General features: G+C 42.1%; 1 protein-coding gene across 2 annotated transcripts in view; it reads left to right on the forward strand.

Moving 5' to 3' along the window:
* ttll11 (tubulin tyrosine ligase-like family, member 11) overlaps positions 1–13341 on the forward strand; it is a 235523-nt gene that overhangs the window by 16981 nt on the left and 205201 nt on the right. The gene's annotated exons all lie outside the window — the stretch shown is intronic.

Raw genomic sequence — 13341 nt, forward strand, 5'->3', positions numbered from 1 at the left:
GTGATTGATGTTGGCTTCACAAGGGGAGTGCAGAAATGATGATCAATTTAACATAATTTCAGAGAATATGCCATTACTAAAGGCATATACAGTAGATGGCACAAATCTCCAGTAATTCAGGGCCTTTTCAACCCTGTACCCGGAAGGCTTAATCTCAATCAGTTGCATTCTGTGGCAACACAGAACCACACTCACTCAGTCCGATTAGCTGAATGATTATGCTACCTGGCAAATTCTAAATGTGCATCCTCTATTTTGACAAATTTGACTGGAACTCATACTGACGCCAGCTAACCAAGTAAATAGGTGCTGCACAACAACCACTTTAATGACAGTGTTATCAGAGTGAAGCCTTTTTTAAATCTGAAAGCAAGTGATTTTAATTTTTATGGTAAATCTAGGATCCTATCGATTTGTCATTAATTTTTGTTAGATAATAAATAATACTTAATCTCTACTTTTGTATTGAATTTAAATGTACGGTATTATTGTTATGATCTGTTAAGCAAATCTTAATGTCATCATGATATATTTTTAACAATCAAATGCTTTATGCTCCTGACACACTCGAACATAATTTCAATTGTACAGTGCATAGTTAATATGATAAAGGCATCTGATGGCAGTTAAGTATATTGCAGTGCTTTTTAGTTTTTAAATTCAGTGGAGGCATTTATGTATTGAATAAAGGAAAAATTGTTTTAACAGTTTTAAAATCTGAAAATTGACTTGTTACACACTTTATTACTGGAGAATTAATGTCAACTAATACTGCATCTTTGTAAAAGATCAATGGTTTTTGATGTTGAATTTGTACATCTTCAATATGATTTTGGAAATAAACTGTAGCATAGATTAATGGTGACTAAGCTTTATATTAACAATTATAACTTGCATTTAAATAGTGCCTTTAATTAAGGTAGTAAAACGCCCCTAGATCCTTCATAGGAACTTTATCAGGCAAAATTTTGATGCTGAACTAGGTAAGGACAAGTGGCCAAGAGCTTGGTCAAAGTGGTAGATTTTAAGAAGCGAATTAAGAGGGCAGAGAGGTAGAGAGGCGTAGAAGCTTATTGAGGGAATTCCAGAAGGAGTAATGTAGTGAATCAAGCTTGATTACTATAACAATAACTTCTTTAAATAGGCTAAATAAATATTCCCTTATTCATTAATAACATTGTGCTTTTCTAATTAGTAGCCTTTGCTGGATTACACAAGCCAGTCAGTGGCTTGGATTTTGCTGTGGCGATGATGGCGATTGTGCTTGCAATCATTACTCCCTTGAAACTGACAGCAAATTTGGGAGTTTGGACATGTGCAGAATAATATAGAGATCCAGAAGTTGCTGTCAGTGAATCTACTGTCCTGCATAGGGTGTGCTGTAGAGGTTCCCACAGGCTGCAATCTTCCAATTTGAATTGATGAGAGCTTCCACTCTAATGCTGTTTAGTCTCACTGTAAAAAGCCTGGATAAAGTTATACATTGTTGAATGAAGGTAGCTGGATTTTTAAAGCCGTACTAACTTCACCATTACTGCAAAAGCCCTTACTGGCCCTGAAAAGCTAATTTTATATTTGTGGAATGTTAAATTTCTTCACAACGATTAAATAGTCCACATTTTTAAAAACAAATTTCCTTTTTATTTAGAAGTCTGTTTACCTTTTTAGCTTCTTTCTTAATACAGTCCTACATTGTCAGCCGTGGCTCAGGTTACAGCACACTCGTCTGAGTCAAGTTTTCAGGTTCCAAGTCCCACTCCAGGGCATGAGCACAAAAGTCAATGCTGACACTCTATTGGAATGCTGAGTGAGTGCTGCTTAGCCTTTTAGATGAGATATTAAACCAAGGCCCATTAAACATTAAACTGACCATAACAATAATACTGTCTATGTTTAAATTCAATGCAAAAGCAGAGACTTGAGATTAATTTTTGTTAGATAATACTTAATGACAAATCCATAGGATCCTACCTCGACTACAGCTCCTCACACCCTGCTTCCTGTAAGGACTCCATCCCATTCTCTCAGTTCCTTCGCCTCCGTCGCATCTGTTCTGATGATGCCACTTTCAAAAACAGTTCCTCTGACATGTCTTCCTTCTTCCTTAACCGAGGTTTTCCACCCACGGTGGTTGACAGGGCCCTCAACCGTGTCCGGCCCACCTCCCGCACATCCACCCTCACACCTTCCTCTCCCTCCCAGAAACATGATAGGGTCCCCCTTGTCCTCACTTATCACCCCACCGGCTTCCGCATTCAAAGTATCATCCTCTGCCATTTCCGCCAACTCCAGCATGATGCCACCACCAAACACATCTTCCCTTCACCCCCCCGGCGGCATTCCGCAGGGATCGTTCCCTCCGGGACACACTGGTCCACTCTTCCATCACCCACTACACCTCAACCCCCTCCCACGGCACCTTCCCATGCATCCGCAGAAGGTGCAACACCTGCCCCTTTACTTCCCCTCTCCTCACCGTCCAAGGGCCCAAACACTCCTTTCAAGTGAAGCAGCATTTCACTTGCACTTCCCTCAATTTAGTCTACTGCATTCGTTGCTTCCAATGCGGTTTCCTCTACATTGGAGAGATCAAACGCAGACTGGGTGACCGCTTTGCAGAACACCTTTGGTCTGTCTGAAAGCATGATCCAGACCTCCCTGTCGCTTGCCATTTCAACACTCCACCCTGCTCTCATGCCCACATGTCCATCCTTGGCCTGCTGCTTTGCTCCAGTGAAGCTCAACGCAAACTGGAGGAACAGCACCTCATCTTCCGACTAGGCACTTTACAGCCTTCCGGACTGAGTATTGAGGTAAACAATTTTAGATCATGAGCTCTCTCCTCCATCCCCACCCCCTTTCCGATTCCCCCCCCCCCCCCCACTCCCTTTTTTTTCCGAATAATTTATATAGATTTTTCTTTTCCCACCTATTTCCATTATTTTTAAATGTATTTCCATTCATTGTTTTATCTCTACCTTTTAGCCTATTTCAATTCCTTCACCCCACTCCCACTAGAGCTATCTGTACCTTGCGTGTCCTGCTTTCTACCCTTAATTAGCACATTCCTTAGATAATATCACCACCTTCAACACCTCTTTGTTCTTTTGTCTATGACATCTTTTGGCTTTCTCCACCTATCGCTGGCCGTCTATCCAGCTCTACTTGTCCCACCCCCCCTTAAACCAGCTTACATTTCACCTCTCTTCTATTTTTACTTAGTTCTGTTGAAGAGTCATACGGACTCGAAACGTTAACTGTGTTCCTCTCCGCAGATGCTGCCAGACCTGCTGAGTTTTTCCAGGTATTTTTGTTTTTATTTTTGTTTTGGCCAATATTTATCCCTCATTCAACGTCACAATAAAGAATAGACCATCTGGTCATTAACACATTGCTGTTTGTGGGAGCTTGCTGTGTGTAAATTGGCTGTAGCATTTTCTAGATTACAACAGTGACTAAATTTCACAACTATTACATTGGCTGTAAAGTGCTTTGAGATGTTCAGTTGGTTATGAAAGGCAAGTCCTCTTTTTTTTCTCTCTGAAAATGTAAATGAAAAATTTAAGAATTTTAAGTGTTTTTAACTCGCTGTGTGTGATTACTTCACTTTGGTTGCCTACTTGCTTGCTGATGTCAATGCTGCTCCACACCAAGATATCCTTTTGATTTGGCGGTAGATTTATATATTTGTGAGAAAGGGGAAATGGTTGCCACAGAAATTGCTACATCTTTGTGAGCAGCTTTCTTGAAGTTCAGTGGTGAGTGCCCTTGCTTCGCTGCCGACCACAAAATCCAGACCAATGATTGGTATAAAGAAAAATAAAAGTGCAATAGATAGTACTATATGTTGATCTTCAATAAGGGAAAAGCCTAAATTGTCTTTTGAAAACTCAACTTCCACCAATATTCTTTCACGAAGGTCACAGTATTAAATCTAATAAACTTTCTTTTTATTCATTGTTCATGAGTGCAGAGTTATATTTGAAAGTTTCATGATGCAGCTCTAGACACTAATAGGGATGGTGCAATTGGCCTCAGTGCCCAATTGTGTTAGGGAAGACAAATCAGCTAAGATTCTCGCTCTTGATCACCATTTCGTAATCTGTGCTGGAAAAAGCATGTGTATGGATGTTGGGTGAGACTAGGATGTGCTTTACACAAGAATAGCCTGCCAAAATAGTTTGCCTAGGCTGACCATAAAAATTAACCATTTGGGTTAAGTATCAGAAGTTGCTGTCACTGTGGGACAGAACCCCTGTAAAAATGAGTACCTTTTAGAGAGGAGCAATGAAGATCAAATTCCAATGCCAGTATTTGTTGCTTATCCCTAATTGCCCTCGAGAAGATAGTCATAAGCCACTTTGATCTGCTGTGGTCCATCTGGTGTAGGTACACCTACAGTGTACACTATACACAGTCCTGTTAGGAAAGGAGTTCCAGAATGTTTACCTAGCAACAGTGGAGGAAGTCACGATGTGTGTCTTGCAGGGGAGCTTGCTGATTGTAGTGTTTCCATGCATCTGTTGCCCTTGTCCTTCTAGGTGCTAGAGGTTATGGGTTTGGAAGGAGCCTTGGCGAGCTGCTGCAGCGCATTTTGTATGTTGTACACACTGCTGCCACTGTGTATCAGTGGTGGAGAGTGCATGCATAATCTGGTGGATCGGGTGCCAATAAGTGAACCATTTCGTCCTAGATTGTGTCAAGCTGTTTAGTGTTGTTGGAGCTGCACTCAACCAGGCAGTGGAGAGTCTTCCATTACATTCCTGACTTGTCTTGTTTGTAGTGTACAGGCGAGTTACTCACTGCAGAATTCCCAGCCTTGGACTTGCTTTTGTAATCACAATATTTATATGGCAGGTCCAGTTCAGTTTCTGGTCAGTGGAAGCCCCTAGGATTTGGTGGTGGGGTTTCAGTGATGGTAATGCTGCTGAATGTCAAGGGGAGATGGTTCAACTCTCTCTTGTTGAAAATTGTCATTGCCTGGCACTTGTGCAATGGGAATGTTGATTGCCACTTACCAACACAAGCCTGAATCTTGTCCAGGTTTTGCTGCATGGAGGAATGGACTGCTTCAGTATCAACAAAGAAAAGTACAGCACAGGAACAGGCCCTTCGGCCCTCCAAGCCTGCGCCGATCATATTGCCCATCAGCTAAAACATTTTGCACTTCCGGGGTCCGTATCCCTCTATTCCCATCCTATTCATGTATTTGTCAAGTTGCCCCTTAAACACCACTATCGTACCTGCTTCCACCACCTCCTCTGGCAGCAAATTCCAGACACTCACTACCCTCTGCGTAAAAAACTTGCCCCACACATCACCTTTATAGTTTTCTCCTCTCACCTTAAATCTATGTCCCCTAGTAATTGACTCTTCCACCCTGGGGAAAAAGCTTCTGACTATCTACTCTGTCCATGCCACTCATAATTTTGTAAACTTCTATCAAGTCACCCCTCAATCTCCATCACTCTAGTGAGAACAATCCGAGTTTCTCCAACCTCTCCTCATAACTAATAACCTCCAGACCAGGCAGCATCCTGGTAAACCTCCTCTGCACCCTCTCCAACGCCTCCATATCCTTCTGGTAATGTGGTTACCAGAATTGCACGCAATATTCCAAGTGTGGCCTAACCAAGTTTCTATACAGCTGCAGCATGACTTCCCAGCTTTTATACTCAATACCCCTGCCAATGAAGGCAAGCATGCCATATGGCTTCCCGACTACCTTATCCACCTGCATTGCCACTTTCAGTGACCTGTGGACCTGTACACCCAGATCCTCCTGCCCATCAATGCACTTAAGGGTTCTGCCATTTACTGTATAATTCCTGAGGAGTCGCAAATGGTACTGAATGTTGTGTAATCATCAGCGATGACCCCTACTTCTGACTTCATGATGGAGGGAAAGTCATTGAAGCAGCTGAAGATTGTTAGCCTAGGACACTACCCTGAGGAACTAATGCAGTGATATTCTGGGACTCAGATGATTGGCTTCCAACAACCACAGCCATCTTCCTTTGTGCTATGTATGACTCCAACCAGTGGAGCGTTTTCCCCCTGCTTCCTTGACTTCAGTTTTGCTGGGGCTCTTTGATTCCATACTCTGTCAAATGCTGCCTTTATGTCAAGGGCAGTCACTTCACCTCAATCTTGAATTCAGCTCTTGTGTCCATGCTTGGTGGCCCCGATGGAACCCAAACTGAGCATCAATAAGCAGGCGATTAGAATACAAGAAATAAGAGGAGGAGCAGACCATGTGGCTGGTCAAGTCTGCTCTGCCATTCAATATGATCTTTGCTGATCTTGGACTTCATCTCCACTTCCCTGCCTATTCCCCATATGTCTTGATTCCCTGAGAGACCAAAAATCTGTCTGTCCCAGCCTTAACTGTGTTCAATGATGGAGCATCCACAACCCTTTGGGATAGAGAATTCAAAAGATTCAAAACTCTTTGAGTGAAGTTATTTCCCTATATCTCAGTCCGAAATGGTTAGCCTCTTATCCTGAGACTGTGCCTCCTACTTTTATTCCGCTGGTCTGTCTACGCTATCAAGCCCCTTCAGAATTTTGTACGTTTTAATAAGTGGCCTCTCATTCTTCTAAACTCCAGAGAAAATATCCAATTTTCTCAGCCTCTCATCATGAGACAACCCCCTCATCCCAAGAACTAATTTAGTAAACCTTCGCTGCACCACCTCTAATGCAAGTACATCCTTTCTGAAATGTGGAGACCAAACCAGCACACACTACTCCAAATGTGGTCTCACCAAAACCTGTACAACTGTAGCAAGACTTTTTTATTCCTATACTCCAACCCCCTTGCAATAAAGGTTAACGTGCCATTTGCCTTCCTAATTGCTTGCTGTACCTGTGTATTTTTTGCATTCCTTGTATGAGTACACCCAAGTGTCTCTGAATATCCACTCTTGCAAGTTTCTGACCTTTTTTAAAAAAAAAATTGCTTTTCTGTTACAACCAAAGTGAACAACTTCACACTTCCCTACATTATAATCCACCTGCCAGCTTGTTGTCCATTCACTTAACCTGTCTATATCTCTTTGCAGCCTCTGTGTCCTCCCTAGAGCTTACTTTTCCACTTGGCTTTGTATCATCTGCAAACTTAGATACACTATTCGTTGTCTGTTCATCTAAGTCATTTATATAGATTTTAAATAGCTGAGGCCCCAGCACTGATCCTTGTAGGTACTCCACTATTTACTACCTGCCAACTTGGAAAAAGTTCCATTTATGCCCACTCTCTACTTCCTATCTGCTAACCAATCCTCTATCCATGCTAACATATTATCTCCACATCCACGCTCAATTAACTTGCCTATTAAACTTTCATGTGGCACCTTATCAAAAGTCCTTTGGAAATCCTGGTATACTACATCTACTGGTTCCCCTTTTTTACCCTACTGGTTACATCCTCAAAAAAAATTCCAATAAATTTGTCAAACAGGATTGCCCTTCCTTAAAACCATGTTGACTTGTTCTAATCATGCTCTGCTTTTCCAAGTACATTATTAATGCTTCCTTAATAATAGATTCAGGCATTTTCCCCAACAATTGATGTTGGGCTAACTGGCTCGTAGTTCCCTGTTTTCTCTCTCCTTTTTTTCTGGGAAATTGGAGTAACATTTGCCAACTTCCAATCTCACGGGACTGTTCCTGAACCCAGTGAATTCTAGAAAATCACAGCCAGTGCACTCACTATCTCCTTTAGAACCCTATGGTGTAGGCCATCAGGCCCCAGGAATTTGTTACATTTTTATCCCTTAAGTTTCCTTAATAATTTTTTCAGATATTAATTTTTAGCCTCTAGTTTACCATCTGTTTCTGGAATGAAACTTGTGTTTTCTACTGTGAAGACAGATACAAAAAATATTTGTTCAATGCCTCTGCCACTATGAAAATTTCACCTGTCTCTGATTCTAACAAACCAGCATTAACTTTAGTTACTCTCTTCCTTTTTATATACTATACAATCTGTTTTTATATTGCTGGCTAGCTTACTCTCATTCTATTTTTTTCCCTGTTTATCAACTTTTTGGTTGCCCTTTGGTTTCTAAAACACTCCCAATCCAATCCTCAGACTTGTTATTGTTTATTGCAATATTTGTAAGCCTCTTTTAATCTAATACTATCCCTAACTTCCTGAGTGAGCCGCGGATTGATCTTTCTGGCTGAATTTTTGTTTTTCCATGGAATGTACCTTTGTTGGACATTTTGAATTGTTTCTTTAAATGTTTCCCACTATTTATTTACAGCCATATCTTTTTGTCTGTTTACCCAATTTACTTTAGCCAGTTCTCCCCTCATGGGTATGTAATTGACTTTAAGTTTAAGATTCTTGTTTGCGATTGAGGTGTGTCACTTTTTCACATTTAACCTGGAATTCAATGATATTATGGTTGGAGTATGTCACTTTCAAATTTAACCTGGTATGATCACTGTTTCCCAATGGATATTTTACTATGACATTACTGGTTAGCCCTGCTTCATTACACAAAACTAGATCTAAGATAGCTTCATCCCTAATTGGTTCCAAGACGTATTGGTCCAAGAAACTATCACAGAAACAAACTGATCTTCTAGACCACTCTTGCCAATTTGATAGTCCCAGCCTGTATAAAGATTAAAGTGCCCCACAATTATTACATTGCCTTTGTTACAAGCTCCAATGATTTCTTGTTTATGCTTTGTCCAACTGTATAACTACTACTAGGGGGCCTATAAACTACTCCCACCAGTGTTTTCTAACTCTTGCAGTTTCTAATTTCTCATACTGATTCTACTTAATGATCTTCTGAAGCCAAACGCCTTCCCTCTAAAGCTCTTATGTCATCCTTTACTATCAGGGCTACCTCTCCTCCTTACCATTTTGCCTGATTTCCCAAAATATTGTGTACCCTGGAATATTTATTTCCCAACCTTGTAACCATGTCTCTGTAATGGTGATTAGATCTAAATAATTTACCTCTATTTGTGCAACTAGTTCATCTATCTTATTGCAGATGCTTCGTGCATTCAGTTTAAGAACTTCTAATTTAATTTTTATTTTATTTCTGTTCACTGCAATGACCCTTATTCATTGATTTACAATTTTTGTTATACTCTCTGTCCCTTCCTGCCCCATTCTGCTTGTCTTTACTCACATTGCTATACTCCTCCAATGCCTCGAACTTTCTCTTTGGATTTCTAAATCTCCCTTCATTTGAACACCATCTCCCCCCACCTTGCCCCCACTGCCTCTGCCTCTGTTAGTTTTTTAAGGCCCTGTCCACATCCCTGGTTATATGATTGGCCAGGACACTAGTCCCAGCCCAGTTTAAGTGTAGCTCATCCCAATGGAATAGCTCACTCTTCATTCAATTGTGATGCTAGTACCCCATGAATCGAAACCCCTTCTTCCTACACCACTTTTTTTGAGCTGCACATTTATTTCTCTAATCTGCTTGACCCTATGCCAATTGGAATGTGGCTTTGGTAACAATCCAGAGATTGTTACCTTTGATTTTCTGCATTTTAAGCAGTCTCTTAGGCAGAACCAGAAATGACATTCTGCTATGTCATTGGTTCCCACATAGACCATGACAAATGGACGATCCTCTTCCCACTCCAAGTTCCTCTCCAGCTGTGAGGAGATGTCCTTAACCCTGGCACCGGACAGGCCACACAACCTTTGGAGCTCCAGGTCGCAGCCCTGACTATACTGTCTCCTGTCACAATCACATTCCTCTTTGCTCCCCCCACTTGAATGGCATTCGTCACCATGGTGCCGTAGCCAGCCTGTTCATCCACATTGCAGTCCTTCTCCTCATCCATACACAGGGTAACAAGCACCTTGTATCTGTTGGACAAAGTCAGGGGCTGAAGCTGCTCCATCACCACCTGCTGAATCCCCCTACCTGACTGACTTGCTGTCACACTCTCCTGTCCCTGGCCAGTGACCAATTCTAAAGATCTGCCTAACCAAAGTGGTGTGACCATCTCCTGGTACAAAGTGTCAAGATAACTCTCTCTCCCCCCCCACTCCTCCCACCCCCGTCCAATGCATTGCAGTGCCTTTGGATCAGCTTCCAGCTCAATGACTCTGAGCCAAAGCTCCTCAATTCGCAGGCACCTAACTGCAGGCGTGTTTGCCCTGGATCACACTGGCGTCCAGGAAACCCCACATTCCGCATTTGCAACACATCACTTGCCCTGCCATCTTTATTATGTGTTAATTAATTTATTACTTTGACTAATTTTAATTAATAAATCTACTACTCCCAATTAGCTTTACTACTGCTACAAAACCTTACTATGAATAAAACCTTAGTTACCAATAATTTGTACCAATTCTTTAAAAGATAAGCAAAATATTCACTAACTATTAACTTACCTGATTCTCTGTGACATCACACTTGGATTTTCTGCAAATGTGGGCAGTCCACAGCCTGAGTTCGAACAGCAGCTAGCCTCTGGGCCTGCTGTCAGCCTTGCGCCTGCCCCACCCACCCCTGACACTCTTTTAAGGCCTGAGTCCACTCTCATTATCGTGTAAGTGCCATCTTCTATCAGTTTGCTGCTGATTACTGTATAAAGATGGCCAGTAATTGGCAGATTGGTTTTGTCCTACTTTGAACAGGATATACCACCTTGCTTGGCTCGGGGCGTGGCTAGTTCTGGAGTCTTTAGTACTATTTGCAGGCTGTTGCCAGGGCTCATTGCCATTTCCAGTACCTTCAGCCATTTCTTGACATCAGATGGAGTGAATCAAATTGGCTGAAGACTGGCATCTGTGATGCTGGGGACCTTGGGAGGAGGCGGAGATGGATCATCCACTTGGCACTTCTGGCTGAAGATGATTGAAAGGCTTCCGCCTTGTCTTTTGCCCTGATTTACTGGACTCCGTTGTCATTGAGGGTGGTGATATTTGTGGAACTGCATCCTCTGGTTACCAGTCTCAACTGGATATGGCAGAACTGCAGAGCTTTGGTCTGGTGCGTTGGTCACTTAGCCATGTCTATTGCATTCTGCTTCCACTGTTTGGAATGCATGTAGTCCTGTGCTGTAGCTTCACCAGATTGGCACCTTTATTTCTTGGTATGCTTTGTGCTGCTCCTGGCATCCTTTCCTGCACTTCATTGAACCAGGGTTGATCTCCTGGCTTGATGGGAATGGTAGAGTAAGGGATATGCCAGGCCATGAGGTTATAGATTATGGTTGAATATAATTCTGCTGCAGATGGCCCACAGCACTTCATGGATGACCAGTTTTGAGCTGTTAGATCTAACCTGAATCTATCCCATTTAGCACAATGGTAGTGCCAAACAGCATGCTGGATGGTACCCCTGATTGTTTCACTGCATTGTATTGTGTCTGCTGGAAAACCTATGGATCATTAATATTGCTGCCCATATAAAGTGAAGAAATGAGCCATATATTTATTTAAAAACTTGAGTTTGGTTTTGCAGAACTATTAAGAACAAATATGAAAACTCGGTGGCTGTTAATAATACCATAGAATATAGTTTGCTATATAAATAGCTGTGGATTTAGCTTTTACATATTGTGTTTATATAGCACTTATAACAAGTGTTTAGAAGTGCTTTGCAGGAACATTATAAAACAAAACTTGACACTGAGAATATAAAGATATAGCCGATGGAGGTGAAGACGTGGTAGCTGCAGAAATGTCATGATGAATGGAGGGACAAAGGCTCGACAGTTGGGATTTTGAAAGTGCAGTTGTAAGTGAATTGGGAGAGTTTTTGCCAGGGGGAAACACAGAAGTAAGTGGAGTTGGTAGGAGGCAGATGGAGAGGAATGTAAGCAATTGATCAGAGATCACCTTATGTGTGATTGATATGACAAGAATAGTGAGACCATGTGAGATTGCACAGTCAAGGACTGGCTGTGAATATGGGTTGGAGGCAGTGAACTCAGGAGAGCGCGGATGATAAACTGAGGAGGATGATAAGTCATTCGGTTCAGAGGTTGAGGGAAGAAAGCAGTGAAGATATCTTGGTGTGAAAGTCAGCAAAGTACTTGGCTAAGCGATAGAAAATGGAGTGTTATAAGCAAGAGGAATAGAACAAGGTGACATACTCGAAGGAGGGGAGAGTGCCAGAGCAATAAGGGAACAGATCAAGCTGTGCTTTCATGATTAAGAGCCACACTGCCATTGTGAAGGTCTAGGCAGGGTAAGTGGTGGAAGGTAGGGCCAGAGAAGCTCCATTTAACAGATTTCATCACCCCTCAGTCAGGTTCCTGTTAAAACCATTTTGTTGATTCAGTCATTCACAATAAGTTCATGGATGGCAGAAACCTTGTTTGAAAATGAATGCACATTCTAGAGGTAGCTGCAAAGCGGGCAGTAATAACTGGTCATCTGGCTGGATCAACGTTGGGAGGAATAACTGGGAGATTTGTCAAGACTAGTCCCCAGCAGACATGCTGTGTGGGAATGTCAGTGAGAGAGCAGGATGGGGCATTTGGGTTGCTATTTGTAAGGAGGCAGTGACAAGTGCCTCAGTAGGCCCTTTTGGAGGATGCCAAGAGAGGCACAGTGGAAAACTGTAGGCTTATCCTGGAATGATGGCAGGAGAACAGGAAAGTAGAGGAGCACTGAAGGGATAGGGATTTGGGAGGACATAGTGCCCAAGAGGGGAGAGATCAAATGAGGATGATAACAGGTGATAGCGGTCTTGGAGAGGCATTGAGAAAAGAAGTTAAATGGGGGAGGGTTAAAAATGAAAATGGAAGTGATGGGTTTCTGATCTGGAGCAGCAGTCAAATTGCACGTGCATGAATGCAGGGAAAACTCAAGTTATATATGACTACTTATGTAGCAATTACTAGGATGCATATCATGGTGGTAAACTTAGAACATAGGAGGGATCCAGAGTTCAAATCAGAGATCCTGTGGTGGTAAAAAGTTGACAGAGATAGGGTGGAGCTGGCATGGAGCATCGATGAATTGTGGATCAAGTTCAGAGACCGCTGTAGTAAGCAAGTGAAGCCTAGAAGTTATTTGAAGGTTGAGTATCTGCACTGATGGAGGTATTTCTGTGGGAATAAAGTTCCAGGAGGTACACAGAATTTGTTATGGGAAAGAAAGATAATAACAAAATTGTAGATCACCAAAAGACCAGGAAGTGGTGGAGAAATGAATCTCTGCCCAAGAACATACTGTAGCTGAAGCTTAAAAAAAAAGTAGTTGAACCAGTAGACCAGTCATGGGGTCAGCAAGGAACAGCTGTGACAGGGGGAAATGGCTGTAAGCTAATCAAAGTTACTTTAAATTATGAGTAGTAGAGCAGGGATGCAGAAGGCTGAGTCTTCAAGTGTAGC

The sequence above is a fragment of the Cetorhinus maximus genome, chromosome 10 (assembly GCF_964194155.1).
Source record: "Cetorhinus maximus chromosome 10, sCetMax3.hap1.1, whole genome shotgun sequence".
Classification (NCBI taxonomy): Eukaryota; Metazoa; Chordata; class Chondrichthyes; order Lamniformes; family Cetorhinidae; genus Cetorhinus; species Cetorhinus maximus.